The 19,013-nt window shown below is 41.1% G+C and overlaps 1 pseudogene; it reads left to right on the plus strand.

The window, feature by feature from the left end:
• Positions 1 to 203: 203 nt before the first annotated feature.
• On the plus strand, positions 204 to 929 carry LOC134360425 (thiopurine S-methyltransferase-like; annotated as a pseudogene).
• The last annotated feature ends 18,084 nt before the right edge of the window (positions 930 to 19,013 follow it).

A 19,013-nucleotide genomic window follows, 5' to 3' on the forward strand; every position in this document is an offset into this window, starting at 1 on the left:
CTCTCAGAAGCATTCTCTCTCTCTCTCTCTCCCCTCCCTTCCTCCCTCCCTCTCTCCCTCTTTCACTATGTGATCTTCTTACGCACTAGCTTCCCTTCCACCTTCTGCCATGAGTGGAAGAAACCTGAGGCCCACACCAGACACAGCTGCCCCAGAATCTCTTTAGAGACATCTTCTTATGAAACAAAGGTGTCTACAAAACTATGGATGCACAGAGCCTTACATTGAATAAAGAGTACTCCAATAATGAGGTATAGAAAAACCGAGGACTAACTCTGGGAGAATGGCAAGACAAGTGGGTGAACCAAAAACTGCATTTCACCAAGAACATCAGCCATTAAAGAAGCACTTGGATACTCTTTTAAAGGTGAGAATGGACTAGGGTACTTTTTCCTCTTTTCAGAAAAGTAGTTGAGATAAAATGGTTTGCACACCAGGAACATAATGTAGTTGGTGTGAAAATCCGTGAACTTGGGATATGGGAATATTTTAAAGGAGCAGAGTCTTTCTTACTCAGAAGACCCAATCCCGAAGTTCCTGGAGCCAAAGTATTTAAGAGTTCTTCGGGGAATATTTTGTTGTACTGTTGCAGCATTTTTGATCTTCCCAGAACAAATATTGGCAAATTTGATAGGATTTGGGATAGAGATGCATTAGTGGCTATCAATCCAGATGATCGGGAACACTATGCAGATATGATGTTGCCTCTGCTGAGGAAAGGTTTTCACTATCTCCTGTCTGTTCTTCCTTATGATCCAGTTAAACACGAGGGCCCACCATTTCATGTTCCAGATGCTGAAATTAAAAGGTTATTCAGTACAACACGCAATATTCATTGTCTTGAGAAGGCTGATGCTTTTGAAGAATGACATTAAAGTTGGGGAATTGAAAACCTTTTCGAAAATTTATGTGTACTTACAGAAAAGTAAGTGATATGTAAATACAATAGAATAACATCCACATGTTTTTGAGTTTTTGAGCAATTGAAAATTATGCTAAAGCCCGAAAATATGATGGACTAATTTTTTCAATTGTTCATAGATCATATCAGAGATCTTTGCTCAAAATGCATATAACTCTTTAGGAGAAAATATATACTAAAATACTAAAGTAGCTCTTTTGGAGAGGTGAGCATGATTGGGGTAAAAGATTGTACCTATATGTTTTACTTATAGATTACAAGAATTTTGTACAATCAGCATGTACTTCTTGTATAATTAAAAAATAAAAGAAAAATGCAAAGCATATAGCTTAAATAAATAGACACAGAAATACTGAAATTCCTCATGAAATTTAGAACTACTGAAGAAATGTAATACTTTCATTGGATTCAGGGTAATCCAAAAATTAACATAAAATATTAGCTTTTTCTATAAACCCTCATCTTATACTCAAATCCTAGCACCCTTTTTTTATGTTTTCTCCATATATAATTTATGTGTAACAGAATCAAGAAACAAAAAATTTTAATTAAATAAACCAACCTATAGGGAAAACCTTTTCCCCCCAAAATCCAAGAATAAATTAAAAAAAAAAAAAAAAAGAACTTCTCGGAAGACAGTATGAAACCCACTGATCTAGCTAACTCCCTGGTGTTACAAATAAGGAAACTGAAGTTTAGAGACACTGTTACTTGTTTAGAGTTACACAGCTACTTGATGATAATGTCTTGAGAGTAACTCCCATCTGAATGTACCAGGAATATGTTATGCTGTTGTGGTAAATTTCCAGAAAAGGAAAAATTTACATATCTCAGGGCAATGATCTTAGGGAGTAGAAACTTTCCCAGTCTGCCACTCTAGGTGGTGTCAAAACAGTTACCAAAAAGAAGCTGGGGTAGGATATGTGTTGGAAAGTGTTCCATGTAGGGACTGTCCTGGGGAATGCCCTATTTGGTCACAAAGATGAGGGACATTCTCTCATTCAACTCTCCCTTTAGCTGGCTTTTCAACTCTGGCTGCACCTTAGAACCACCTGGGAACTTTTTTTTTAAAAAAGTACTGCTTCCTGGGCCTCCCCATAGACTAACTGAATCAGACTCTCCAGAGTGGGCTGGAAAGAACAGGATGTTCTGACCCTTAAGGACCTTTACTGAAATTGTTCATGAACTGAGCTCATCAGATCAGGGGAGCTCTAAGTCTGAACAGCAAACTGGGCCTTGCCACAAAAGTAAGAAACACTAGAGAAAAAGAAAATCCCCCTTGCCTTCTTGTTTTGGGGCTGAGCTCACAGAGATAGTGGAAGGGAAACCGCCGTGACCAACCCATACATGGTTGGCATCAGGGAGTGGTGGCATGATGCAACAGAAGGAGTTCATACCCACCAATCACAGCCTCGTGTATTTTGGTCAGTAAGAGGACACAAAGACCTGGGGGAGGGGGTGGCAACTGGCAATGGCAGGGAAGGAGAGAAGCACTTGGCTGAGTGGTATTGTTTCTGTTTCCCCACTGTATTATCAATTTCCTCTTTCTCCCTTCTCTCTTTCTCTCTCTCTTCCCGTCTCTCCTTCCCTCCCTCTGTCTCTCTTTCTCTCATGCGCTTCATGTTGTCAAAGGTGATGGTGGCAAGTTCCAGGTTCTGTACCTTTGTTGCTATGACCTGAGGGACTTAGACTTCTCTGTGGCTCCAGCCCTAGGAATGAAGCCCCCCACTTGTCCCCCTGGCTTCTCTCCTTATAGGATAATGTCAAGAGAATCAGATTCTTAGGCCTTGCATGGCCAGTGTAAAGTTCCTTGGTTTCATGGGTGACCTTTGTCAGAGCATGGAGTGTACACCTCTGCTTAGAATGTGTGGATCACACCAAGAACCTTCTCTGAGAGAGGTCACTGTAGAGATGCCTTAGATCTGCATTCCTCTGTTCAGCCAAAGGAGCCTGACATCTTCCTAGCCTGGGTCCTTCTCCCCTTTGAACTGTAGAATGTCAGAGGTGAAAAGGACCAAAGAGGTTATCTCATCCAGTTCTCCATTTTATAGATAAAACATTCTTGGACAAAATTGACTAATGCAAAGTGACACAGTATGTCAGTGGAAATGTCATCGTACAAACATACTTAGTCTGATTCTATACCCAGTGCTCTCTTTTTTGTCTTAAAAGTATTTTTAATAACAAAATATGCCAAAGATTCACAAGTGTATAAAATAACACCATCTATCTCATGTCACTTAAATTTAACTGATTTTACATGGTTAGCATATTTGTTTCATTTATTTTTTAAAAAATAAAATGTTAAAGATTCAGCTAAAGTCTTCCGTCTCCCCATCCCTCTTCTCCCTCCCTCATCAAGAGAAACAACACTGTACCACTGGTGAGTCCCATTCCCCTGAATGTTTTTATACCTTGTCTGCATATATATGTACAGACATACCTTGGAGATATTGCAGGTCTGGTCCCAGACCCCAGCAATAAAGCAAATGTCACAATAAAGTGAGCCACAATTTTTTTTTCCTAGTGCATATAAAACTTATGTTTACATTATGCTGTAGTCTATTGGGTGTGCAATAGCATTATGTCTAAAAAAATGTGCATACCTTTCTTAAAGAATACTCTGTTGCTAAAAAATGCTGGCAATCATTTGAGCCTTCAGTGAGTTGTCATCTTTTTGCTGGTAGAGGGTCTTGCTGTGATGTTGATGGCTGCTGACTGCTAAGAGTGGTGGTTACTGAAGGCTGGGGTGGCTGTGGCAATTTCTTAAAATAAGGCAACAGTGAAATTTGCCACATCGATTGACTCTTCCTTTCACAAAAGATTTCTCTGTAGCACGTGATGCTGTTTGATAGTATTTTACTCACAGTAGAACTTCTTTCAAAGTTGTAGTCAGTTCTCTCAAACCCTGCCTCTGCTTTATCAACTGTTTATGTAATATTATAAATCCTTTGTTGTCATTTCAATGATGTTCACAGCATCTGCATTAGGAGAAGACTTCATGTGAAGAAATCACTTTCTTCGCTCATCCATAAAAAGCAACTCCTCATTCATTAGAGTTTTATTATGAGATTGCAGCAATTCAGTCACATCTTCAGGCACTTGTAATTTTGGTTCTCTTGCTATTTCCACCACATTTGCAGTTACTTCCTCCACTGAAGTCCTGGACCCCACAAAGTCATTTATGAGGGTTGGAATAAACTTCTTCCAAACTCCTGATAATGTTGATGCTTTGACCTCCTCCCATGAATCATGAATGTTTTTAATGGCATCTAGAACAGTGAATCCTTTAGAGAAGGTCTTCAGTTTACTTTGCCCAAATCCATTAGAGGAATCACTGTGACAGCTATGGTCTTAGGCAATGTATTTCTTTTCTTTTTATTTATTATTATTATTTTTTTCTTCCAAATTTTATTTTATTTTGTCAGTATACAGTGTGGTTGATTATTGTGGCCAATTACCGAAACATCCCTCCCTCCCCCCTCTCCCCCCCCAACAATGTCCTTTCTGTTCACTTGTCGTATCAACTTCAAGGAATTGCAATTGTTGTGTCTTTTTCCCTCCCCCCGCCCCAGGTTGTTTGTGTATTTATTTATTTATTTTTAGCTCCCACAAATAAGTGAGAACATGTGATATTTCTCTTTCTGTGCTTGACTAGTTTTACTTAATATAATTCTCTCTAGGTCCATCCATGTCATTGCAAGTGGCAGTATTTCATTCGTTTTTATAGCTGAGTAGTATTCCATTGTGTAGATATACCACATTTTCCATATCCACTCATCTGATGATGGACATTTGGGCTAGTTCCAACTCTTGGCTATTGTAAAGAGTGCTGCAATGAACACTGGGGAACAGGTATACCTTCGACTTGATGATTTCCATTCCTCTGGGTATATTCCCAGCAGTGGGATAGCTGGGTCATATGGCAGATCTATCTGCAATTGTTTGAGGAACCTCCATACCATTTTCCACAGAGGCTGCACCGTTTTGCAGTCCCACCAACAATGTATGAGAGTTCCTTTTCCTCCGCAACCTCGCCAGCATTTATCGTTCACAGTCTTTTGGATACTAGCCATCCTAACTGGGGTGAGATGGTATCTCAGTGTGGTTTTGATTTACATTTCCCGGATGCTGAGTGATGTTGAGCATTTTTTCATGTGTCTGTTGGCCATTCGTATATCTTCCTTTGAGAAATTCCTATTTAGCTCTTCTGCCCATTTTTTAATTGGGTTGCTTGTTTTTTTGTTGTAAAGTTGTTTCAGTTCCTTGTATATTCTGGATATTAATCCTTTGTCAGATGTATATTTTGCAAATATTTTCTCCCACTCTGTTGGTTGTCTTTTATTTCTTAAATAATAAGACTTGAAAGTAAAAATTACTGCTTGATCCATGGGCTGCAGAACGGATGTTGTATTAGTTGTCATGAAAACAACATTAATCTTGTTGGGTGACCAGGTGCATTGTCAATGAGCAGTAATATTTTTAAAGGAATCTTTTTTTTCTGAGCAGTAGGTCTCAACGGCAGACTTATAGTATTCAGTAAACCATGTGGTAAAAAGATGCGCTGTCATCCAGGCTTCATTGTACCATTTATAGAGCACAAGCAGAGTAGATTTAGCATAATTCTTAAGGGCTCTTGGATTTTCAGAATGCTAAATGAGCATTGGTTTCAACTTAAAGTCACCAGCTGCACTAGCCCCTAAGAAAGGCAGTCTGTCCTTTGAAGCTTTGAAGCCCGGCATTGACTTCTCTCCAGCTATAAAAGTCCTAGAAGGCATCTTCTTCTAAAAGAAGGTTGTTTCACCTACATTGAAAGTCTGTTGTTTAGGGTACCCACCTTCATCTATGATCTCAGCTAGACCTTCTAGATAACTTGCTGCAGATTCTGCATCAGCACCTGCTGCTGCCCCTTGCAATTCTTTGTTATGGAGACGGCTTCTTTCCTTAAAGTTCATGAACCAACCTCTCTGCTAGCTGAACACTTTTCCTCCACAGCTTCCTCACCTCTCTCAGCCTTCATACAATTAAAGAGAGTTAGGGCCTTGCTCCAGATTAGGCTTTGGCTTCAAGGAATCTTGTGGCTGATATGATCTTCTACCCAGACCACTAAAACTTTCTTCACATCAGCAACAAGGCTTTTTGCTCTCTTATTCATGTGTTCACCGGAGCAGCACTTTTAATTTCCTTCAAGAACTTTTCTTTTGCATTCGCAACTTGGTTGCCTGTTTGGCACAAGAGGCCTAGCTTTGAGCCTATTCACCAAGCTTACTCATTTCTAGCTTTAAATTTGAAGTGAGATAAGTGTGAATCTCTCTTTCACTTGACCACTGAAGAGGCAGGCCACTGTAGGGTTATTAATTGGACTAATTTCACTATTGTTGTGTCTCAGGGAATAGGGAGGCCTGAGGAGAGGAAGAGAGATGGGGGAACTGCTGGTCGGTGGAGCAGTCAGAATACACACAACATTTATTGATTAGGTTTGCCATCTTATATGGGTCCAGTTCATGGTGCCCCCAAACAATTAGAATAGTAGCATCAAAGATCACTGATCACCAAGCACCATAACAGATATTATAGTAATGAAAAAGTTTGAAATATTGTGAGAATTACCAAAAAGTGACAGAGACACAAAGTGAGCACATGCTGTTGGAAAAATGGCACTGATAGACTTGTCTGACACAGAGCTGTCACAAACCTTCAATTTGTAAATAATGCAGTAACTTTGTAGCACAATAAAGCAAAGCTCAATAAAATGCAGTATGCCTGTATCTTCTAGAATACTGTATGATATTCTTTTGTGTCTTAACATTTAACATAATACAGTAGCTTGTGCAGCTTCTTTATTCATGTGACATATTTTTTATATTCATCCATGTTGGAGATCTAGGTAATTCATTTCAACAGCTGGATGTTGTTATAACACCGAGGTCAAGAGTTCAGATCCCCACACTGGCTGCCTACAAAAAGAGGGGGAGGGGAGGGATCAACAGCTACATGTTATCTCATTCAGTGAATAAACACCAACCTATTTATTACCCCTACAACGGAAAGTTGTTTCCAAGTTTTGCACAAATCGCTTTGCAGTGAACATCCTTGCACGTGTATCTATGTGCACAAGAGTGAGGGTTACTAGAGTGGAGACCTAGAAAGGAAGTCACAATGTCCTAGGATGTGTACAACTTCAGTTTTACAAGGTATTGCCAAATTGTTTTGCAAAATGGTTGAATCAGTTTACACTTTTCACATCTTTACCAACACTTGATTGGCTCAGACTTTTATATTTTAACCAATTTGATGGATGTGAAATAAAATTTATTGTTTTAGTTTCCATCATCCTGATTACTCGTCCAAGTCGAGCATCTTTTAATATGTTTAACAGTGAATCAGATTGCCTCTGTGTGAATTGCCAGTTCATCTGCCTTACCTTTGGGTAACCTGTCTCCTACTGCTTTTTAAGGGGTTTTTTAATTTTTTGCTTTTTTAATGTACAGCCAATATCTTTTCCTAGTTTTTGGCTTGTTTTTTCATTTTGTTGGCTTTTGTTTATAGATATTTTAAATGTAGTGTAGTTGAATTGAAAAAAGCAATCTTTTTCCCTCTCTATATTCTCACACAATATTTCACTTCTGACACCAATTGTGTGGAGGTTTTCTCCCCATACAAAGCAATTCTCCATTTCTCAAAGGACACCCACTAAACTTTCTACAATTTAACTAAATTCTGACACTATCTACCTGGAGATAGTGTCAGACCTTACATGTTAATTGCTCAGTCCCACAAGACTGCCCGCCCCACCCCCGCACTACTGCCAACTTCAGGTGCCAGTTGCGAGTTGAAGTTGTCACCTGTGCTTCTGACCATCTGGCTATAAATCGAAGGTTCCCATAACCCTCTCCTTGGGTTCAATAATTTGCTGGAATGGCCCACAGAACTCAGGAAAACAGTTTACTTACTATATTACTAGTTTATTATAAAGGATACAACTCAGGTGGGAGAGGCGCACAAGGCAGAGTATGGAGGAAGGGGCACAAAGCATCCATGCCCTCTCCAGGTGTGTGACCCTCTCAGCACCTCCACGTGCTCAGTGCTGTGATTTGAATGTCTGCCCAAGCTCATGTTGGAATTTAATCCCCAATGCAGTGGTGGAAGTTGGGGCCTATAAGAGGTGAATGGATCGCAAGGACTGTGCCCTTGTGAATGGACTGATTGATCCATTCATGGAGTAATGAGTTGATGGTTTAATGGGTTGTCACGGACGCAGTTCTGATGGCTTTATAAAAAGAGCAAGTGAGAAGGTTAGTTCACTTGCTCATGCCATCCTTGCCATGTGATACCCTGCATCACCACCCAGAAGAAAGTCCTTACCAGATGCACCCCCTGGACGATGGACTTCTGAAATTGTAAGTAATAGATTCTGTCTCTTTATAAATTACCCAGTTTCAGGTGTTCTGTTTTAAGCAACAGAAAATGAACTAATACACTTGGCAACCTGGAAGCTCTCCAATCCCCATCCTTTAGGTGATTTGTGGAGGTTTCATTACATAGGCATTATTTATTAAACCATTGGCGATTGAACTCAACCTCTAGCCCCTCACACTCCTGGGAGATCAGGGAGTGGAGTTTAAAATTTTAATTCTCTGATCACATGGTTGGTTCCCCTGGCAACTAGTCCCACCCCAAAACTATCCAGGATCCCCCAGCAACCAGTCATCTCATTAGCATACAAAAATATATACAAATGTCAATGATGTTAATATATGGATCTTGTTTCTAGCAACCTCTCTTGTTAGTCTTTATATATAATATATCCACTCTTTTTAATATTCTGGGTAGTTAATCATAATATTGTGAATGACACCTTTATTCTTCATTTTTAGCCTTTTATTTTTTTCTTATCATGCTTGTTAGAATATCCAGTGTAATGTTAAATAGGAGTGGTGGTAATGAACACACTTGTTCCCAAACTCCTTTCACTAGATTTTATCACCTCCTGTCTTTTAGCCTTACTCTAACATGAATGGTTTTGTTTTATGCCCCTAACCAAGAAGCAGGTCTCTAACCCCTACTGACCCAGACCTCCCTGTACAGGTATGCAGCTCCTACCAATCTCATCCAGCCAATTGTACTTAATGAAGGTATCCAACCATCCATATGAATTTCATTTGGATGATCCACTACTCTAACTATAGTGACAGTTTCCTAACTGGTCTCCTCGTCTTTTGCCTCAGTTCACACCTACCATTCTTCTCACAGCTGCCTGGTTTTTCTTTTGAAAATGCAATTCTGGTCATGCCTCACTCAGATTACAACACTTCGCTGGCTCCCCATGGCCTACTGTAGGAAGTCTTAATTCTCCAACTGGCCATACAAGGCTCTTTATTTATCCTGGCTAACATATTAATCTAACAAAACTGAAGTGGTAGTTCAGCTATTCTGTTTCCTGTGCCATGATTTTTTGCACATCCCGGCCTCTGTGCTTGGATCGCTCTGACAAAATCTTATTCATCTTCAAACCCAGATCAGATGTCATTCCCTCCAGGAACCATTGGTAAAGAGCTCAACAAATATTTATTGAGTACTATGTACATGTCCGTTACTATTCTAGATGTTGGGCATACAAAAATGAATACGGCATAGTCCAAATCTTCTAGCATCAGTTAACTACTTTCATTTCTTGCCTCCCTTTAACTCTAAATGCCTGGTGCATGATTTACACTTACATGATCATCACTTTCTTTCCTGTGGGTCCAAAAAAATCCCCATTCTTAATAAACACACATATAGCTGTACAAATATTACATTTTTCTCACATACAGATGAACACGAACAGTATTCAGAAAACATAGTATTCAGAAACATTCATGGACACAATTTCAACTAGAAAGTGTGATTATGAATGATGAGATCACAAGTTCAGTACTTCGTGGTCAGATCCTGGCTCAATCAACACATAGAAGCAGCGTAGTATGGCTAGAGCAGTGATTAAGAAGGGTATGTGCTCTGCAGGCAAATTGCCTGAGTTTGCATCTCAGCTCTGCACCTTACCCTCTGCTGGGTGACCTTAGGTAAGTTACTGAATTTGTGCCCCAAGTTCCTCATCTGTAAAATGAGGACAATGATAGTCCCTGCCACACAGTGATGTTAAGAAAATTGTTGAAGTTAATACAAAAAGTGCTCAGAATAGTGCTTAGCACAATGTTTAATAAATGTTAACTATTATTACTTTGTATATGAGGCAGTTGTCTCAGTCACTATCAGTAGGTCAAGTGACTTTTACTTCTATATCTAGCAATAAAAGAACTGTTTGTTGTTCTGAGCCAAATTTATACACTCCTATCTAATCTTTATTGAACCAATGGCACATGTTGGAAGAACGACAGGCCCAAGAAGAGCCCAGGGCTGCAGAATTGAGTTTTTCTTCATGTAAGCTAAGTGCCATAAGTTGAAAGAAACTGCATTAGCACACACTGAGAGTCAGCTAGCTGTGAATAGATTGACACATGGCTAAGTGAGGGTCTGTGGTGTAACAGTTAAGAGCACAAGCTCTGGAATCACAATAAGTCACTTAGACTCATAGCTCTACCACTTACTAGCTTTGTGAACTTAGATAAGTTATCTCTTCGTACCTCAGCCTCCACATCTATAAAATCGGATCGATCATAACAATCTCTATTTCATACAGTTATTGTGGGAGTTTAATGAGATAATGCATGTGAAGCACTAAGAACATTGCTTGGTACATGATGCCTAATAAATGTTGAAGAAAAAATATGCATGTAGTAAACAGAAAAACAGATAGAAATAAAATTAACCTGAGTGTTTACTCCAAGAGAAGCAATGGAGGTAGATATTCAACCGAATGAGTGATTCCCAAGAGAAAATAAGGAAAATTCTAATTCTACTGCACTTGAGATGACCTTTATTAAAGGCATTTTTGTTTGTTTGTTTCTATAGAACTCTCTAACTCATTACTCCAATTATGTGTAGTTTAGACCAACAGGATTTCCCAAAATATGTTCCATAGAACATCTGCCTTAAAATAGGTGTGACAAAAAGAATTTTATGGTTGAGTAACTTTAGGTAATGCTGCATGACCTATTCCTTTGGAGATTCAAATGTACAATAACACCCTAAAGGTTTTATAAGTCCTGAAAAAGTGTTTCTTTTAGTTTAATCCAGCATTCTTCAAATTTATTTGATCATAGGGCCCTTTTTTCATATACTGTTTGCTAACATTCCATGAAACTACTGTTCCATGGGACAAACATGGACAAATGTTGGCTTAGATAAATATTAAAATTATCTTTATACCAAAGCAAGGGCTGAGGGGTATGAGAACTAGGTGTGGGAAGGAAAGAGCTCACATGTTTTATAGACTGCGATTGAAAATTTGCTGAGGGCAATTCACAAAGCTAGAAACCATAAAAATCTCTCAGGGTCACAGACACACAGACACGCACAATGTTCCTGGGAGCGTGTGCAGAGTCTCTGGAGGAGGCTGGGGGAGCCCCCCCTCACTCACACTACCTCCTGCTGCTGCCATGCTAGGGTCCCACTCCCTAGAATCTAAAGGCTCCTAAACATATTTTACCATCTGCCTTTGGCAACACACTTCCTGAATTTACTTCCTTCTTTCTGGAAGAGAAGAAGCTACAAGAAAAAAAGTGAAGAGGCCCACCGGGGGAAACCAGAGACCAGAACCAGGAGTGGAAGGGGAGGAAGGGCGAGGGGAAGAGAGACTGGGTTGACACCTCAAATTGTTACCAGGCCCAAGTCTGACCGTCTGCCCCAAATAAAAACCCTGGCTTGCCTTGCCAAGATCTGTTACCCCAGGTCATCCAGTTCCTGGCTTAGGACTGGCTTAGGCTTGCCAAATCTTGTTATTGAACTCAAGTCCTGCTGCCTGCCCCCGTTCAAAAGTAAACCACTCAAAAGTCAAATGGTGGTGGAATTGGAAGTCAGCTTTTATTCAGGCATACGGGTGACCTGAGGAGACACATTAGGCTAACCCATCTGTCCAGTAAACCTGAAGGAGAATAGTCAGACTAAAACCACCTCAAAGACTCAGATTTACTAAGGGGTTTTTAAAGAGGGGTTGAGAGAATGGAACATGGGAAATGAAAAGGAGGAGGGAGGGGCACGTGAGCTGTGGAGGTTCAATGCAAGGAGCCAGGTGCAAGGTCTTACCAAGGTCCCACTGGATTTCTGTTCCCATCCTTACTGTTATCTCAGAGTCCTGCAGGATTTTGATTTGCTTCAAGGTGGAGTCAGTGTAACTTTATTGATGTCTTCCTTGGTTTCTCAAGGTCTGTATCGTACATGTCTTGTAGCAAGTCTGTAGCTCCAGGCTGACTGGAAAACAACTTTACATTTATGTAAATAATATCATCTTGCCCCATAACCAAGGTACAAAATATGAAATAACCACAGGAAAAGACGGAATTCAGAGAAATGCATGCTAACATAAAAAACTATGTCCTTTCAAAATCTTTTAGAGCCCATGCGGTTTTACGTATCAACATGGCTTCAGTCTTGCTCACTCCAACAAAGTCAGATCCAGGTCAAGAATGCTCCTCTGGGTGGAGGTGAGACGAAGGGCACCAGCAGCAGGGATGAGGATCCTTCACTGCAGAGCAGGGCAGGAGATGCACATAGGAGAAATAACATTGACATTTAAGGTCAGTGACCACAGTGGGAGCCTCCTGAAACCATGTTTAACACATCCTTTTAATTCTTTTCTTGAAGCAAAAGGTGATGGCTTAGGCTGGGTGCGGGGGCAGGGGTGGGGGAGAGGATAGCGTTTGTTACAGAAGGAGGAGCTGTTAATGAAAGATCTGTGCTAAGGGATAGGTGTATGCAATGTCTTGCTATCTATTTACATTGGCTGGTGTTTATGTGACTTTCCAAGTGAATGGCTTTGGTTGGTTGGTTCCTGAGGACAAGTGTGACTTCCTCCCCTGTTTTGCTTTAGCCCTCCCTGTGGGTTCCTGCCAGGGAAGAAGGAGAGATTGGGACTGCCTCTTAGGTGGCCTGTGCAAAGAGACCTAGAGTGTCTTTGCAAGGTCAAAGGTCAAAACCTTGACCTGGGGAGGACTGACGTCTGTGAAGGGCTGCTCAGTGGCGATGCAGGATCGAAAAAAAATGATATGAGTATACCAACACTAACAATGCCTATGGATGCTGGAAGAGAGATTTTTTTCCCTTATTTCCATTATTTTATATTTTTTCTCTAATAAGCATTGGTTACTTTGATAATTGTGAAAAATTAAGTCTATTTCTCTAGTTCATAACCTACTTTCTAGAAACTAACCTAGAAAACCTGAACAGACATTGCGTGTAAACTTCATTAGTGGGGGTAAAAAGTTTTCTAAGCACATGTCAGGGAATGGAGATATAAGACAGGGAATACGCCCTAGGAAGTTATAGCCTCGTAATTCTAGAAAGAGTGGGGGAGAGATCCGCCAAGGGTGAGGACTCCCGGGACCTTCTGGAAGAAGGCGGCAGCAGCGTCCCGGTGAGGAGCGGAGTCACCCTGCAGCCCGCGGAGGGGCGGCGGCGGTGCAGGTGGCCGCGCTCCTCCCAGGCGCGGGGGCGGAGCAGGAAACGGCGGCCGCGCCGGGCGGGGCGGAGCCGCGGGCAGCGCCACAGGTGGGGATGAGCCGGGCGGGACCTGCCCCGGACCAGCGCCGAGGGAGGGGAAGTCCGGGGGACTCCTCGGAGAAGCGGAGTGTCCTGGGGTGGCAGCTGATGAAGAAAGGCTCGGTGCCTCGAAGCCCCTGAGCTGCAAGGGGCCAGAGAGGGGCCGGCATGGGCCCCGAGCTGCCCACACTTTGGCTGCTGCTCTTCACCTGGCTCCCAGCAGGTGAGCCGTGGAAAATGGGACCCACCCTGGGCCCAAGGAGACAGGAAGCCATTGTTGCCTGGCCTTTGCAGAGCTGGCCGCAGGCAGGGCCGAGCTCCGGTGGCGCTTGGCACGGGCGCCAGGAGGTGCGGGGACTGGATCGAGTTTCTGTCTGTGGGAACCTGTTGTTTTCCTCTTTTAAGAGCCCAGGCCCTTCGGAAACAGGTGCAACTAAGAAAGAAACCTAGAGCCGTGGGGCTTCTCCTCCTGCGGTCATTAGGCACTTCTTGACCTCTGACGCTGAATTGATGAGGGGCAAAAGTACCATTCTTAAAATTCCTAATTTTTCCTTTTCTCTGATACTTGCTTAGGTTTTAGATATGGTGACAACCATATCGGCCTAGAAGAACATTTATTTCATTCCTGGGAGGTTATAGTGTGTCCTCAGTATATAAAGGAACGTTAGGCCTGATTCCGAATCTATTTTACAGGACGGCAACATGTGCCTCTCGGCCAACCATGTTCAATGTCACTTTTCTACTTTCTTTGTATTCACCCACGTCCCTAAATTTACCCCTTGCTCTTTATCTCCACATCAGGTGCCCAGACACCTACCCTCTCAGCTTCACCCTTTTAACCTCCGCACCAATCTTCTTTGGAAAGCATGGTTTTGTGTATCTCCGAGTGTCTCTTGGAAATACCACAGAAGGGTGTATCTGCATACATGAAACCAGGTAGGAAACAATAGCCGAGTGACTGAATGCTCAGTCTCTTTTAGCCCTTTTCAAATTAGGATGTTGGTGTGACTTTGCAAACAAGAAATTGTAAGTTCCCTTCTAAGTTCCACCTTGTTTTCTTTCATTTTACCCTTTTTTCTCCTGTCTTTTAGGAATAGCCCTCTTATCTCTAGATTGTCAGTAGTAGGTCATCTCAGAGTTTACTTACAGACCAATTTGAGTCTTGTGTGAATTTTTTGTTTGTTTTTGTTTTGTTTTGTGTTTTTGAGGGAATGACGTAATATGAAGGTGTAGGCAAAATTTCCTTTTTACAAGCTTGATAGGACATGCAAATTGCTCAGGTGTAACCAAATCTCATTCCAACAGGACTCTACAGTAACTAAACTAAATGCTGAGAATAAAAGAGAGGGGGGATTGCAAAAGGGTAGGAAAACTAGAAAATTGGTTCCCCAAGGCCCTCTGGCGGACAAGGTTTTCTGCAAGATATAGGTCCTATAAATTGTCTGAAGCTGACAAGACTCGATGTTGGACACCTACAGTGCACAAGGAAATGGACTAAATCACAACTAAATTTTAAGTGCCCAAAATTCTACCAGTGCAGTCATCAGTTTAGATTGTGAATGCAAATTCATAAGTATCCTACAAATTTGCAGTCTTCTTTCCTGAGCCTCACATGTTCATCTCAAACTCCACAGCAGCTGGGGATTTCTGAAGCTGCTTGAGCTGCCTCTTCAGGAAAATAGAAGTTTGCTCCCACCTGTGTCCCTGGGTACCCCATCCCCAGACTTAGGACTTCATAGACAGTAGCCATCCAGGTTGATAGAATAAGAAAGGATGCTTTACAAACAAAAGTCCCATTAGGGCGTAAAACCTAATCCTCAAATCACCAGCATAATGTTTTAAAAGCATCCAACTTTTATGAAGAATATTGAACACTGGAATTTTTCAAATACAGTGATTATCAGCAAAGAGTATACTGTTATAGTAAGCACATGGCTAAATAGATAGGGACTTCAGAAAGCACAGCTCCAAGTCTTTATGAATGAGCCACACAGTGTGAATAGCCAGGACACTGAAGTGGTACAATTATGCACACCGTAGTGTTTGCCTGGGATTCTTTAAATGGAAGTCTACCTGTGTGACATGTTTTGGAACCAGAGAGTGCTGAAAGCAAAAATGTCCTAAATGAACATCTAAACTCACTTTCATTTCATAAATGAGAAATTGAGATTTCAACAGTTTGACCCAACACTTTGGGGGGAAATAGCTATTTTAGCAGATATTTTCCCTGAGTATTTGTAGGAAGGTAAATAAAACTGCATTCAGCTATTTCTTGTGTGTTTGCATCTACAATGTTTGTGTGATTCTGGGCAGGTGACCAAACTGTTCAAAGCTTTCAGGAAACAGGAATGATTGTAGTATGTATCTCATGAGGTTTTTGTGAAGATTAAATGAAATGAAAGTTTTGAAGTACTTGATACAGTGCCTGAACAAAGGGAAGGAGGGCTTAATAAATATTGGCCATGGTGATAGTGGTGGTCATGATTTAGAACCAAGTAGGATTGTCTATAGCTAATTTTAAAGAAAGAAATTAGGTTTCCATACTCCTCCTTCCCCTGTGGCTATGAACTGTGACCTAGGAGATGACTGTCGGGTTGGGATTGGGAATCTGCCTCTTACTAGCTATGACTTTGGATGAATTGCTTAAACTCCCTTCACTTAGAAAACGAACGAAATTCCTGCCAAGCCTCTCCCGTGCCCCCCACACCCACCCCAAGGCCCATTCTTGTCGGGTTGGTTAAGATCAAGCACAGTGTCTGTGACGTGGTCATCATCCTGGAAATACTCCCCACTGATCCACCTTTTTCTTTATTTTTAAGCCAAACTTCCCAAGACGTCTCTGAAGATCAAGCTTCCTCTCTTGCTTTCAGTATCTACCAAAGCAGTGCTTTTCAAAAAATTTTTTTTCACAGCAAGAAACATAGTTTACATTGTGACATGTACACACACATATACAGTTTATAAAATAGAAACAAAAGGTTCACCAAAAATCTCGCTATGTTGGCCGGCCCATGGCTCACTTGGGAGAGTGTGGTGCTGATAACACCAAGTCACGGGTTAAGATCCCCTTACCAGTCATCTTAAAAAAAAAAAAAAAATCTCAATTATGTCAGATAAAATAATAACAATTGACATCAAATATTATCTTATTGATATTTAAGTTCATAAGAAATAATCCCCACATTAACAATATTAAGTAGAATAATTCAGTAAGTTGATTTTCTCAATACCCACTGTGGGCTATGATACACACTTTGGAAAACCCTGTACTAGGGTGTGTTCACTTTGGTCCATTACCTTGTTCTCTTCTGTTTTTAAAGAGTCAACCTAATTCTCTGATTAGTATCCAGGGTCCCACAATTGCAAAGTGTAGGTCAGTAGTGAAATTGTGCCAGTTTACATTCTCGCTGGTCGGTGTGGCTTGGGGCTCCTGATGAACAGGGAGTCTTTGGATGTTACCACAGTCCCTGTGCTCTGAGCTATGTAGAGATCAGTTGTCAGAGGTGGGTTTTTTTGTTTATTTGTTTTGTTTTTGGGGGGGTAATTTTCTGAAGTTTTTTTCTTTAGAAGGAAATACTTGCTACTTAAAGGAAAACATAAGGCTAAAGTAAGTACCTGAAGCTCTTTGCATTATTGGCTAGTAGCTCTGGTTGCCCTCAGCCAACCTCAAAGTATATTCTTGGAATGAAAGTTGTTTTCCCTCCAGATTCTAAAAGGTTGTGTGTCATTTGTGCAATTTTTCTTTAACATCATAGAGTGGTGTTAACTTACAGATCCTCACAGCTATCAACTTGTATTATCATTCTTTGGGAAATCAGACAACTGACCCCTCAGGGACAAGAGCCATAGAGACAGAACATCTAGACCAGTAATTTTCTCTGGGTGATGGTGGGAGAGGTGTGGATTATACTGTAGATCTAATGGAATTTTATAAAGTCCCCTGATATGGTTGATAGTAAAGTGGAGCTTCTCAGGGTGAGAGGGGTAAGGGTAGTGGGATGGGAGACTGCCCACTCAGCTTCTCCCTCACCCACATGTGGACCCCTGAAGTACCTCCCCAGCATCCCAATGCTCTGTTGAACATGGGTAGAAATCACTGCCAGTCCCCTGTCTTCCCCTGACAGTTTTACAGGTAAGGAAATCTGAGTCTGGGGAAGTCATGTGTATGAGGTTAACACAGTGGAGTTAGTTTGAGAGTGACAACCAGAATCCTGGTGTCTTGACCCTTTGTCCATTGCTCTTTCCTCTATTTCATAGTGTAGAGCAGGTTTGTTTTGTTTAGTTGAAACCCAGTATATAGAAATACGAATAGGCAACTGCCTCCTGGATGTCTAAATGCTAATGATTAAACATCTTACCCCAACAACAATTCAGTGAAATGAGATGTTGGGTAATTAATGTATGAGGGATGTCAAAAAGTTCATGGGAAAATGGAATTAAAAGACAAAAATAAAAAACATCAGCCTTATTTCTCAACATAAGCTCCCTTAAGTTCAAGACACTTTTGTAAGTGATGATACACGACATTTAAGTCTAAAGAACCAAGGGTCCTGGGAATTTAACCCTGTCAATGCAGCCTTTTTTACGTTATTAAACTGAAGAAAAAATGGGTGCTCTTTAAGGATTTTTTTTAAGATTTAGAAACAGAGAAGTCAGGAGCCAAATCAGGACCGTATGGTGGATGCCGGATGATTTCCCATTGAAACTTTTGCAAAATTGCCCTTGTTTAATGAGAGGAATGAGCAGGAGCATTGTCATAGTAAAGAACTGTCTGGTGAAACTTCTCGGGTGTTTTTCTGCTAAAACTTGGGCTAACTTTTTCAAAACGCTCTCATAATAAGCAGATTTTACTGTTCTTTGGTATTCCAGAAAGTCAACAAGCAAAATGCCTTGAGTATCTCAAAAAACTATTGCCATGACCTTTGCTCTTGACCGGTCTGCTTTTGCTTTGACTGGACCACTTCCACCTCTTGGTAGCCATGGCTTTGATTGTGCTTTGTCTTCAGGATTGCCCTGGTAAAGCCAAGTTTCATCTCGTTGCAGTTCTTCGAAGAAGTGCTTCAGGATCTTGATTCCACTTGTTTAAAATTTCCATTGAGAGCTCTGCTCTTGTCTGAAGCTGACCTGGGTGCAACAGTTTTGGTACCCATTGAGCGGAAAGTTTGCTCGACTGTAATGTTTCAGTCAGAATTTTGTAAGTTGAACCAGTTGAAATGTCTGTGGTGTTGGCTATTGTTTCTGCTGTTAATTGTCAGTCCTCTTCAATTAGGGAACAAAGAAGATTAATTTTTTTCTTCGCAGTTGATGTGGATGGTCTGCTGGTAAGGGTTTCATCTTCAATATTGTCTCATCCCTTCTTAAAATGAGTTATCTACTTGTAAACTCCTAATTTCTTTGGGGCAATGTCCCCAAAAACTTTGTAAAGCATCTGTGATTTCCCCAAGCTTCACCA

Source organism: Cynocephalus volans, chromosome 1, assembly GCF_027409185.1.
Source record: "Cynocephalus volans isolate mCynVol1 chromosome 1, mCynVol1.pri, whole genome shotgun sequence".
In the NCBI taxonomy this organism is placed as follows: Eukaryota; Metazoa; Chordata; class Mammalia; order Dermoptera; family Cynocephalidae; genus Cynocephalus; species Cynocephalus volans.